The sequence below is a fragment of the Marmota marmota genome, unplaced genomic scaffold (assembly GCF_001458135.2).
Source record: "Marmota marmota marmota unplaced genomic scaffold, marMar, whole genome shotgun sequence".
Lineage (NCBI taxonomy): Eukaryota > Metazoa > Chordata > Mammalia > Rodentia > Sciuridae > Marmota > Marmota marmota.
The window spans coordinates 2422849-2436352 of record NW_026000243.1 but is presented as its reverse complement, the minus strand read 5'-3'; the positions used below and the strand labels follow the sequence as shown (position 1 = coordinate 2436352).

Genomic DNA, 13504 nt, shown 5'->3' with positions numbered 1-13504 from the left:
ATGTGAGGCCCTGGGTTTGATCCTCAGCAACACATAAAAACAAATAAATAAACAGACAATATTACTGTATGCATATATGTGACTACCTGACCAATATGATTCTGTAACGTGTACACTCAGAAAAATGAGAAATTATATCCCATTTTGGTATGACATATCAAAGTGCATAAATGCATTCTACTGTCATCTATAACTAATTAAAACAAATTTAAAAATATAAATAAATAGAATTTTTAAAAAAGGTAGTGTGTCTACCCACAACTAAAATTTTCATTTGAAAAAATCATTTCTGAGAAAGTAGTGTCATCAGATTCAATGGGTCTGACCAGGTGTGGAGAGGGATTAAAAAAATAAAATAAGGGGACATCCAGTGTAACCGAGGTGATTAAATGGTTATATATGAAAAGTGTAAGTGCAGGTAACATCTATTTGTTTATTTATTTAGAGGGCTGGGGATTGAACACAGAGCCTCATACATACTATACAAGAGTTCTAGCACTGTGCTACATCCCCAACCCAGGATTCATTATGAAACTCAACCAAGGGGACAATTGTGTGTCAGGACCAGAGTCATACTCTATGGTTCCTGATGCCAAGCAACTAAGTAACCTAACGGTTTGGAATAAATAGAGGACTCTCACTCCGAGTTGATTTGCATGGGTTATGGGGAGTGACCTTTCAGAAGATCCAATTGCCCCTCCTGGCTAAATCTATATATAAGATGAACAGTTTTAGTAACCAGAATATTTTGGACTGACTGACTTACGAAAAACAGTTATTTATTCCCCACAATTCTGGACACTGGAAGTCCAAGACGAAGACACAGGCAGATTCAGAGTCTAGTGAGGGCCATGTTCTTGATTCATAGATGGCATCTTCTTACTATGTCTTCGCATGGAAGAAAGGACAAATGAGCCACACTGAGCCTATTTTATAAGGGCACTAACCCCATTCATGAGGTTCTATTCTCATGACCTAATCACTTCCCAAAGGCCCTACCATCATTATTTTTTATTTTGCAATGAGGTCTCACCTAATCTACATCAATTTGGAGGTTAGGATTTTGACTTAAATTTTTTTTTAAAATTCAGCCCATCACAAAAGATAAAATAATTTAATGGCACAATCCATGTTAAAAGCCAATTAGAAAAAAAAAAAGCCAATTTCCACCTTGCCTGGTTTTCTAGTTTCAGTTGTGAAGGAAATTTGTCAGGAAGTTCTGGCATAGCCGAGTGGACTCAGCAAATCATAAATGGAGGTGGATCTAATCTTCCTAGGTATTCCAGAACTGATTCCAAGTAAAAGAGCAGGAAGCAGATTCCCTTTACTGGGCAATGTATGTGCAAATTATTGCTCAGAATAGCATAGCAAAGAGATCAGGTTTTGGCTGACTTGTTGAAAAGGTGCCTGTGTATCATTTTAAAGTCTTCTTTAAGTACTCAGAACCTCAAGGATTCATTGACTGGGGCAGGTAAGATGGTGACTTTGCTAAAAGCCTACTCCACACAAGCACAGGAGGCCACATCATAGGTTCTGTTTTGAATTCTTGCCTGCTCATTTTCTCTTGCAATGCCTATATGGGTAGTGCTGAGTTCTTACCCAGAATGCAAAGGAAAAGGAGGCAATAGTGGAATAAATCTAGTTACTGAAATTAAATCAGTTCTTTCAGGGTGCAAAAGGCAGATTTTGTTTTGTTATCTTTTTGGCCACCTTTCCAATTCGTTTTGCAGATTAAGCCAAAAGATGTATAAGATAGTCTGTCCTTCTGAAGGACTCTAATTTATCCTCATTTGCAGATTTCCCTCAAGAGAGCTAATATTTCAGGATGAATTGAGCGACCCTGGGAAGGATGATCTTGAGCTCTGCTTTGTGGAGTTCCTCTATCCAACCCCTGGGAAAAAAGACAGGGTAGCAAAAGAGGGTGGAGGAAGGGTGTTTTATTTCATCCTCCTTTATTATCTAGATTAATTACAGTAGAAGCTCTTTAACTGACCTCAGTTTAAATGACTCACTAGGTTAACCCGTGCTCTGAATTCCTTCTGCAAAATGTACCAACCAAACATGCCAGCGCACACAGCTGGGAGGCTTCTCTGGAGCGAGCCCTCATACCTTCCACTTGGTACATTTGGCAAGAATGAGTTGTATGCTCCCCAGCCTGTTCGTAGCTTGCCTTTGTGACTACAAGGAAGTAATTTAGTTAAATATTATAATACTGTTGAATTGAAACTACAAGATCAGTCATTTTTGCTTTGTTAAAACTCAGAGGGTGAGAGATGTACATATTTTAAGAATCAAAGGATATTTTTTAAATGATGTAAGTATGAGCCCCTTGCCTTGTCATTCCTTACTCTGTAGTGGTGATCAATTTCATTTCTTTTAGCTGCTTTTTGTTTGTTTGTTTTCTTTTTCTTTTTTGCACAGAGATTCAATTTTTTCTCCCCCTCCTTTTCCTCTCTCTCTCCATCTTTCCTTTCTTTTTCCTGTCAGTACTGGAGATTGAACCCAAAGGTGCCCTACTATTAAAATATAAATGCTATGTAAATTATAGTGTACAGTATTGTTTAGGGGATCATGACAAGAAAAAAATATCTGTACATGTTTAATCTAGATGCAATTTTTTAAAAACTTTTTTTGGATCTGTGGTTGGTTAAATTTTGAAACAGAAAGTCATGGGAAAATCTGGGCAGTTGTATTTTACAGGTCCTAGAAACATAAGGCAGGGCATGCCACATGGGGCCACCTAGGGAAGTACCCACATCAGTCCAGAGGGAGAAGGGGCCAAGGGAGAGCCACCACCTTTAGGGGAATTTTCTTGGGAAGGTGTGAAAAGTTTAGGATTGGATAGTTTGAATAATTTTAGTGGATGTTATACTATAGGGGCGGCCCTGAGTCGCCTGGTACCTGGTCTGGGGTGACTATTGGTGGAAGAATTTTGCTTCTTGGGATGTACTGGCCAGATAGAGGAGATGTGGGTTTACATTGGCTAGTTTTCATATCGATCTACCCTGGCTAGTTTGCATATTGAAGCCACAATCTCAGCGGAGTCCTTTGCAATCTCTAAGAATTGAATAGCCTCTGGAGGGACAATTTCTCCCCACCAGAAATGTTTCTAAAACGTCAAAGCACAATATGCAGAAAATACAAACATAAACAATAACAATACAGTGATTTTAAAATCAGACATTCTATCCATTCAGTATTTTCCTGGAAAATGTCCCTGCCTTGTGCCCTCTATATTCCTGCTACAAAGTGATGCCCACTAGGTCAGTTGCACAGCTATTGCCCTGGAAATTTCCATCACCATCATTCTGGAGATTCTTCTTGCTCTTCTCTCCTGTCCTTCAGTGACCACAGTTCTACCTTTCCCGTATAGTCCCTATTTCGATGGAGGGGAGGAGAAACTATATTCTTTTTTTTTTCAGTTGTAGATGGACACAATACTTTTATTTATTTATCTTTATGTGGTGCTGAGGATCGAACCCAGAGCCTCACACGTGCTAGGCAAGCGCTCTACCACTGTGCCTCAATCCCAGCCCGAGAAATTATATACTTAAGGAAGGAATGAAAAGAAATGTTTTAGAATATACAAAAACATCTTTATTTACCTGACCTGTTATATATTTGAGTGACTGTTGTATTTGGTAGATAATTTACCCAAAATTCTGAAGGCATTGTTCTAGCTTTCAGTTGCTGATGAAAAGCCCCAAATCCACTTCTATTTCTAGTCTTTCTAGAAGCTTCTAATGTTTTCATTTTTTGTTTTTGTTGTTGTTCTGGGTTTTGAACTCAGAGGCACTCGACCACTGAGCCACATCCCCAGCCCTATTTTGGATTTTATTTAGAGACAGAGTCTCACTGAGTTGTTTAGTACCTTGCTATTGCTGAGGCTGGCTTTGAACCCATGATTCTTCTGTCTCAGCCTCCCAAGCCGCTGGGATTACAGGCATGCGCCACTGTGCCTGGCTTTCTTATTTGAAATTTTACAATAATGTGCCATAGAGTGAGGATTTTTTTTTTTTCATTATCCATTGTATTATGTTCAACGTGGAAGCTCATGACTTTTAAATTCTGGCATGTTTCCTTGTGTTATTTTTCTGAAGGTTAATTATTTCTATCTTCTGTCTCTATTTAAATGAGTATACAGTTCTCCTTTATCATGTTAATGTAATGAATTACACAAATTAATTTTTGAATATTGAATCAACCTCACATTCTTGAGATAAGCCCAACTTGGACATGATGTAATGTCTTTTTATTTTTTAATTTTCTTTTTTTTCTGTACCTTTGTTGAAGGATAATTGGTATAAAAATGCTGCACTAAGTTTAATATATATGTACATTTGTGATACCATGTCTATAATCAAGATATTGAACATATTCACCATCCTTCCTTCTCACCCCCAATTTTCAGGCTTATCTACTTTCTGTTGCTAAAGAGTGGCAGAATTTTCTAGAATTGTGTATACCTGGAAGCATGCAGTATGTACTTTAGGGGGGCTTTTTAAACTCAATGTGATTAGTTAGTTAGTTAATTAATTAATTAATTAATTTCACAGTGCTGGGGATTAAACCCAGGGCCTTGCTCATGCTAGACAATCATTCTACCACTGGGTTACATCCCCAGCCCAATATAATTACTTAGATATTCATTATATAATGGCATATATCAAGAGTTCACTCTTTTTTATTGCTATGTATTATTCTTTTGTATGGATATACCACAATTTGCTTCTTCAGTCAACCATAGAGAAACACTGGGTTGTTTCTATTTTTTGAATAGCAAATAAAGCTGCTGTGAACACTCTCATCTAAGTCATTGTTAGGATATATGCTTTCATTTCTCTTGAGTAGAAACCTAAGGATGAAAGACTGAGTCATGTGATCCATCTATCTATCTTTCACGTTTTAAACTGTTTTCTAGTTTGTTTGAGAGTTCTAGTTATTCCACATTTTAACCAACACTTCCTATGGAAATTTTTAAAAATTTAAACATTCTAGTGAATGTATATTTTGTGTGTGTGTGTGTGTTTTGTTTTTTGGTACCAGGGATTGAACTCAGGGGCACTCAACCACTGAGCCACATCCCCAGCCCTATTTTGTATTTTATTTAGATACAGGGTCTCACTGAGTTGCTTAGCACCTCGGTTTTGCTGAGGCTGGCTTTGAACTCATGATCCTCCTGTCTCAGCCTCCTGAGCTGATGGGATTACAGTCATGCACCACCATGCCCAGCTAATTATATTTTATTTTGATTTTAATTTGCATTTCTCTTCTCATACAGGATGTTCAGTATCTTTTCAAGTGATTATTTATTAACTACATGTCTTTCATAAAGTATCTGTTCATCATCTGCCTATTTTTTTAGTGGATTGTTTGGGTATTAATTATTGAGTTGTAATTGTTCCTTATATATTCTAGCTATAAATCCTTTGTGAGGATTTATATCATCATCCTCACCATCACCATAGTAATGTTGTTATTATTTTGGTGGTGCTGGGGATTGGTCTCAGGGCCTCATGCGTGCTGCATATGTGCTCTGTCACAGTCTTAATCTCTAAACATCTTTTGAAGAACAAACATTTTTTAAGTGATGATGTCAAACTTATTGCTATTTTCCTTTTTATAGTTTGAACTTAAAAAAAAATATATTGTCTAGTTGTCAATGGATCTTTATTTACTTATATGTGGTGCTGAGAATCAAACCCAGTGCCTCACACATGCTAGGCAAGTGCTCTACCACTGCGCCACAATCCCAGCCCTGAACTTTTTATATTTAAGAAATCTTTGTTAAATCTTCGTATAGAAATGCTGCCATTTTAGCTTTTATGTTTATGATTTATTTCAAATTAGTTTATCTATGTGTTGTGAAGTAAGGGTCAAGGTTCATTTTTTTGCATACAACTATTCAACTTTTCCAGTACCATTTACTAAAATATTATCCCTTCCCCATTAGATTGTTTTGGCACCTTTGTTGAAAATCAATCTATCAGTTATGTATGGATCTATATCTGGATTCTACATTGTATTCCATTGATATATACATATATGTATATAGATAAATATATAACATATGCCAATACAATATTGTATTGTTGAATGCAGCTTTATAAGAAGTCTTGAAGCTAAGTCATATAAGTTCTCTAACTTTAGGCCTTTTTTCTTCCCCCAAAGTTGTTTTGATTATTTTAGGTCTTTTTCATTTCCATATAATGAATTTCTATTTAAAAAGCTTGCCTAAGGGCTGGGGCTCTAGCTCAGTAGTGTACTGCATTTGCATAGCAAGCTCAAGACCATGGATTCAATTCCTAGTGTGCGCACACATGCGTGCTGCACACACACACCTCAATAAAAACAAGCAAACAAGCAAGGGTTGTGTGCTGGCCATAGTGGTGTCCACCTGGGATTCTAGAAACTCAGGAGGCTGAGGCAAGGGGATCAAAAATTGGAAGCCAGTCTGGGCAACTTAGGAGACCTTTTCTTAAAATAAAAATGTGTATAGATGTAGCTCACTGGTAGAGTACCCTGGGTTTCTTTTCCAGAAAAACTTACTGGAAATTTGACTGTGGTCATGTTGAATCTATAGATTAATTTATATGTGTAGATCAATTAATTAAGTTAATATATTGAATGACATTAATTAATTTTCAAATATTAAGCCAACAGTTCATTTTTTAGATAAACCCCACATTATATAAGAAAGATATTTTATCTTTCTTATATAATGTGGAATTTGATTTATTAATATTTTACTAAGGGTTTTTTGCATCTATGTTCTTTTTTATAAATTTCTTTTGTTCTAATGTCATAAAATGAGTTGGAAAGGGTTTTCTCTGTTATCTGAAAGAGTTTGTGTTAGATTGGTATTATTTCTTCCTTTAACATTGGATAGACTATACCCAGTGAAACCATTTGGGCCTGGGTTTTCTGTAAAAAGGTTTTTGATTGCAAATTTAATTTCTTTAATAGGTATAGATTAGATTCAGATTTTATGTTTTTTCCTTAAGCCAATCTTGTTTTAAAAATTTTTTTTGTAGTGTAGATGGACAGAATGCTTTTTTTAAAATTTGTTTATTTTTATGTGGTGCTGAGGATCGAACCCAGTGCCTCACACATGCTAGGCAAACACTCTGCCACTGAGCTACAACCCCAGCCCAAGCCAATCTTGATAAGTTAGTTTTTCAAGGAATTCATCTATTTAATCTAAGTCATTGAAGGTATTGGCCATAAATTTGTTTATAATTTTTATGCATGTAAGTGTATTAGCGATATTCCCTTTTTTATTCATGATATTATTAATTCATGTCTTCTCTCCCCACCCTGCATCTGCTTTCCTTCCTTCTCTCTTGTCAGACTGTCTATGGGAACTATTTTTGGTTTCTTTGATTTTTTTCTATTATTTGTTCATTTTCTAGTTTGTCAATTTCTTCCCTTAATTATTTCCTTCCTTTTACTTAGTAGGGGTTTATTTTTCCTTCATTAAAAAAAATTGTTTTAGCTTCTTAAGGTGGATGCTTTGATCATATGAAGCATTTGTTTTAAATAACAAACATATGAAAGCTATAAAATTTCCTCTTAGTGCTGTTTTGGCTGAATTGTGAAGGGGCGTTTTTTCATCATCATTCAAGTAGCAAAATTTCTAATTTTCTCTTATGATGTCTTCTTTGACACACTTAGAAGTATGTTGCTCAATTTCAAAGTGGGGACTTTTTACAGCTGCCATCTGTTTTATTGCTGATTTTAAATTTAATTTTGTCAGGGAATATATTCTGTATGATTTAAGTCTTTAAAATACATTCATACTGATTTATGGTTTCACATATTGTGCATCTTAGTATATTATTATATGCCATTGAAAATAATATGCAACTGTAGGTTGCAATGTTCTGTACATGTCACCGAGGTTAAGTTGGTTTGATAGTATTATTGAATTCTTCTATATCCCAACTAGATTTTTTTATCAGTTTTTTCAATCAGTACCCAAGAGAGGAATATTAAAATCTCCAATGATTATTATGGATTTGTCTCTATTTCTTCTGTCCTCTTATTTTTTGTTGTATATATTTTGAAGCTCTGTTATTGGGTACATACACTGTTACAATTGTTATGGCTCCATCATGAATTGATTATTTTATCATTGGGAAATGTCTCTTCTTTATCTCTGCTAATACTCCTCTTAAAAGATACTTTTTCTAATATGAATTTAGTGACCCCAGGTTTCCAATTTTTTTTTTTGGTACCGGGGATTGAACCCAGAGGTGTTTAACCACTGAGGCACATCCCCAGCTCTTTTTTTAATATTTTATTTAGAGACAGGATCTCACTGAGTTGCTTAGGTCCTTGATAAGTTGCTAAAGCTGGCTCTGAACTTGTGATCTCCCTGCCTCAGCCTCCTGAACCGCTGGGATTACAGGCATGTGCCACCATACCCAGCTGTGACTCCAGCTTTCTTATGCATCATTTATAAGACATAATATATATTTTTTCCAATCCTTTTATTTCCCACCTATCTTTTTCTTTATATTTAAAGAGTGTCTTTTGCAGAAACACATAGTTTGGTTTTGCTGTTATATGTAGTCTGACAATATATGCGTTTGGGGGGTGGATTAGTTCATTTGCATAGTGTTTGGTTCCTTAACATTTAATATAATATTGGTAATTTGTGTTAAGGTGTACAATCTTGTACTTTTATTTATCTGCTTTTTGTTGTTGTTCCTCTGATCCACCTTCTCTCCTTTATTTTGGGTTAATCTAATATTCTTTGGCATTCCATTTTGTGTTTTATATAGATTTTGACCTGTACCTCTTTGTATTTTTTTAGTGGTTTCTCTGGGGATCACATTATACATTATTAAGTTACCATAGTATTTTTATAGTTAGTCCTCTTCACATAAAATATAAAGCTTGCAACAGAGTAAGTCTATTCCCTCCATCTTTTATGTTGTTATCATATATTTTATTTTCAATTTGTGTTACAAACTGCAGAACACAAAGTTATTTTATCTTCAGACAGGTGTCTTTTAAAGAAATTGAGAAAAGGAAAAAAAATTTTAAATTTGTCCCTATATTTACCATTTTTGATGTCCTTTAATTCCTTTCTGTAGATCCAATTTCCATCATTTTGGCCCCCCAAAAAACCTTTTACAGGCTATTTTGTAGCGTAGGGCCACAGGTGACAGATTCTTTCAGCTTTCATTTATTCCATGTTGTTCCCTTCTTTCAAGAACCACACAGGCTTGTACTGCCTGTATCCAGTGCCTGGAAACAATTGACTCATAGATTTTTGTCCAGATGCGTAGTTGTTACTTGGAAATGGCTTAAAGAGGCCATCTCGGGTCTAGGGCTACAGCGCAGTGGTAGAGCACATCTGAGCAGGCACAAGCCCTGGTTTTAATTCCCAACATTGAATGGGGGAAAAAAGGAGCTCATCTCTTCTGGTTTTCTGGAACTCTTTTATTCAATTGTTGGGCTTTTCGAACTGATCTTCTGAAATTTTCCCCTCCCATTTTCTATCTACTTATTTTATTTTACTCAACGAGGGGACTTCTCAACCTTCAACTTTATTTAAAAATGCAAATATTGTGATCATACTTCTAATTTATACCACCTCCTTCTGGTTTTTTAATGAATTCTTATAAACAGCTCATGTTCAAGGACACAGTGCTGTCCATTGTCCTTGAGGGCAATCATGATAGTTTTTAAGCAGGGGTTTTGTGTGCCCTCAATATTGCTCTTGATTTCCCCTTTCCACATATTTGCTTTAGTAGCTGCCTTTCATCTTGAGATTTGTTCTCATGTGTCTGGCAATCCTTGGGCATCATTTTGTATTTAAAAGTGAGGCAGTAGGGCTGGGGATGTAGCACAGTGGTAGAGCCCATGAGGCTCTGGGTTCAATTCAAAGAAGAAGGAGAAGTAGAGGAAGAAAGGGGGAGGAGGAGAAGGAGAAGGAGAGAAACGAGGTCCTAGAAGGCTGAACTCTGTCTGGGGGATTAGGTCTTGTTTCTGCTGGACCACACTATCCTTGAGTGATCCTTAAGGACTTGGTTGTTGTTTTTGGAGGTCTTGAAGGCTGGCATATATCTGTACTCCTGCAGCATCCCCAAAGAGTGTTACCAGTGTCTTGAGAATAGGCCTGGTTGCCAGCGTCCTGGGAGCCTCCTAGGGAAAAGAGGCAGAGGTCTTTCTGGTTAGTCTGTAGATTGTCATTTAGCCCTTCTGATTTTGATAAGAACCCTCCTCCTACTTTCCAGTTGCCTGGCATCTTGAGTCTCACAAGTTCATCCTGCCCAGAGTGAAGTCTTTTCACATGAGTTGGGAGAAAAGACCTGTGGTCCAACCGTTCCTGATGAAGAATCCCAACAAATCCTCCTCTTTTTAGCCCTGCCTCCCTAGGCCACCTTAGGCCTCAAATCCCCAAGACTTTTAACATCTACTCCCCAACCCCCAATTCCTACCCACAGGTTGAGCCCAGAAGCTCTCTGCATCCCTATCCCTTTTTATATTGTATTTTGAGACAGGGTCTCCCTAAATTGCTCACACTAGCCTCAAATTTATGCTCCTCCTGCTTCAGCCTCTTGAATTGCTGGGATTACAGGTATGTACCACCCTGTTTGGCCCTTTCAACATCTTTAGTGCAATCCGATGGCCTTCGAAGCTTCCTCCCACAGGGCATGACTCTCTATCTGCTGGGCCAAGGCTGGTCGGTAGCATCTGTCTTTCTCCAGTTCACTTTGTCCCTGAGGGATAGTCTTGGTAGCTTTATTCTCACTTTAGTAGGATTTAAGGAGGAAGAGGAGAAAACTATGGTTCAATCTTCCATGTACTGTCTTTCTACTACAAAGAAAATGGGAAATCATTTTTAAAATTAAATTATACCTGAGCTCAGTGGTGCATACCTGTAATCCTAGCAGCTCAGGAGGTTGAGGCAGGAGGATCATAAGTTCAAAGCCACCCTCAGCAACTTAGTGAGGCCCTAAGAAATTTAGCAAGACCTTATCTCAAAAAAAAAAAAAAAATATATATATATATGTATATATGAAAGGATTGGGGATGTTGCTCAGTGGTTAAGCACCCTGGGTTCAATCCCCAGGACCTCCCCGCTCCCCCCCAAAAAAAGTTGTAATAGTTATAATGTAGATGCTGTAAGAAATATTATGTAGAACTCTGCTCAGCGGTCCATCAGAGAAGCTTGGCTTTATATGGGATATTGGTAAATAAATAAATGTGCATTTATATTTTAGGTCCAAATAATATGCTCGAGCTCTATCTGTATTAATATTATTATTTAATGATTACCCACTTTGGATTGGTTCTATGAATAAATTTATTCTGTTCCTGACTGTGATATTAAAATCTTTCTCTTTTTGCAGCGGGGATACCAAGGATTGCACTCAGGGGCACTCGACCACTAAGTCACATCCCCAGCTCTATTTTGTATTTTATTTAGAGACAGGGTCTCACTGAGTTAATTGCTTAGCTCCTTGCCATTCCTGATGCTGGCTTTGAGCTGGCGATCATTGTGCCCTGCCTCCCAAGCTTCTGGGATTACAGGTGTGTGCCATCGCACTGGGTTTAAAAGTCTCTTCTGGTCCTTATAACTTTCAATATCAGGCAGTACTTGTCTAGGGCAAGAGAAAAAGGAAGTTCAGGACAGGAAGTTACATCTTTCTGTTCTCAAGAAGCTAAGTTATTTGTGGAGGTGGGACTGAGTCTAGTCGATCACAGCACTACCCTTCAGTCCTCTCTTTGTCGTTTGTTCTTTAAGTCTTTCAATAAATATTTGTTGGCCACATGCTCTGGAGCATCTTACTGTGGGAATACAGAGCCTTTGACTTAACCCACACAGATGTTTCCTGGTTGTTCACAAGCATAAAAGGGACACAGTTGCCCTTTCCTTGGGTTGGGTACATATTGATGAGTTTCTTTTCTTTTTTTCTACTTTTTGTCTGGAGGTTTAAAAAAAAAAAAAAGGATTGCTGTTCTCTCAATTTTGTTCAGGGAGGCAACCAACCATGTGAATCAATGGTGGGAAGGAAAAGAAGTAGAAATTCCCTTTTCTGTGAATGGAATCATCTGGAATGCTTTAACAAAAGACATTGATTAACAGTCATAATCAGACAAGAGGACTTCACAGAATTTTAACCTTCACTCAAACTATCACGCAGCAAGATTTAGCACTGTCAGAGTCTGCAATCATTAGCAAGCTTTCAGCTACTGGGTGACAGCTCTGAGGCACATTTACCCAAAGCAGGAGGAAGAAATGGCTTATTGAAAGGGGCAGTCAGACTCCTTTCTGGATCCAGGTCTTCTCAATTCTGGGAGGAAGGAATTTGGAAGGATGATTTTTGTTAGAAAAGTCTAATTCTCTAAACAAGTATCAGGTTTAGCCTGCATGTAGGTTTCTCATTGCTGCACAAGTGGCCAAGGAAACTCTCTGTGGCTCTGTCATATACCAGGAATAGCAGAAGTGCTGTGGTTTTTTCCAAAAGCCTTCCTCTCCCTTGGCCTGTCTGTCCTCCTTCAGCTTCCCACTGTCTGTACAAGATACTGTCATGGTAAGGGAAGGAAGGGCAGGAGTCCGTAAACAGCCCATGGGAAGGGAACAGGACTTGTAGAGAAGTGACAGAAGTTATTGGAGCAGAACAGAGACTAGTAGGATTGAGAGAAAATACTGAAAGCAGTGAGGGTGAATGAGAGGGTCAGAACCAAACACCAGAGGAAGAGAAGCAAAGGCCAGAGGCATGGTGGACATGGTGAAACCCAGGGAGGGGCTAAGAAACAGTCAGATGGAAGAAAGGAGCCAGGGCTTTCATGGGAGTCCTTAGTGTATATGCTTCCTTTCAATTGATGGATTGATTGATTATACTGGTGATATGATTGAACCAAGAGGTGCTTTACCATTGAGCTACATGCTCGGTCCTGGTTTTTTGTTTTGTTTTAATTTGAGGCAGGGTTCTGCTAAGTTACCAAGGGTCCCACTAAATTGCTCAGGTTGGCTTCTAACTTAGGTTCTCCTGCATTAGCCTCCTGAATTGCTGTGATTACAGGTGTGCACCTGATTTCTTTTTTGTGGAGGTGGGGTGGGTACCAGGGGCACTCAACCACTGAGTGACATCCCCAGCCCTATTTTGTGTTTTATTTAGAGACAGGGTCTCACTGAGTTGCTTAGCACCTCACTATTGCTGAGGCTGGCTTTCAACTCATGATCCTCCTGCCTTAGCCTCCCAAGCTGCTGGGCTAACTCCTTTTAATTAATTTTTTAGTGAGAGATGTCTGAGAGCTGAGGAAAATAAATGGTGGGTTGGGCTCTTACAATAGTAGGAACTCATAGTAGCTTTCATAATTTCTTTACCTTATTCTGATAATTCAGACCTGTAAGCATTGTCTTGAGAGGTGGATGGGAGAGAAAGCTCTAGGACTCTGTCAGCCAGGCCACAGCCCAAGGTCATTAGTATTTCCACAGCCGGCAGGAATTCTCCCAAAAACTTCCTTCCTGGGGTGGGGGTGG

General features: G+C 38.0%; 1 protein-coding gene across 3 annotated transcripts in view; it reads left to right on the top strand.

The window, feature by feature from the left end:
- Window positions 1–13504, top strand: part of Fez1 (fasciculation and elongation protein zeta 1) — a 44850-nt gene that overhangs the window by 14238 nt on the left and 17108 nt on the right. The gene's annotated exons all lie outside the window — the stretch shown is intronic.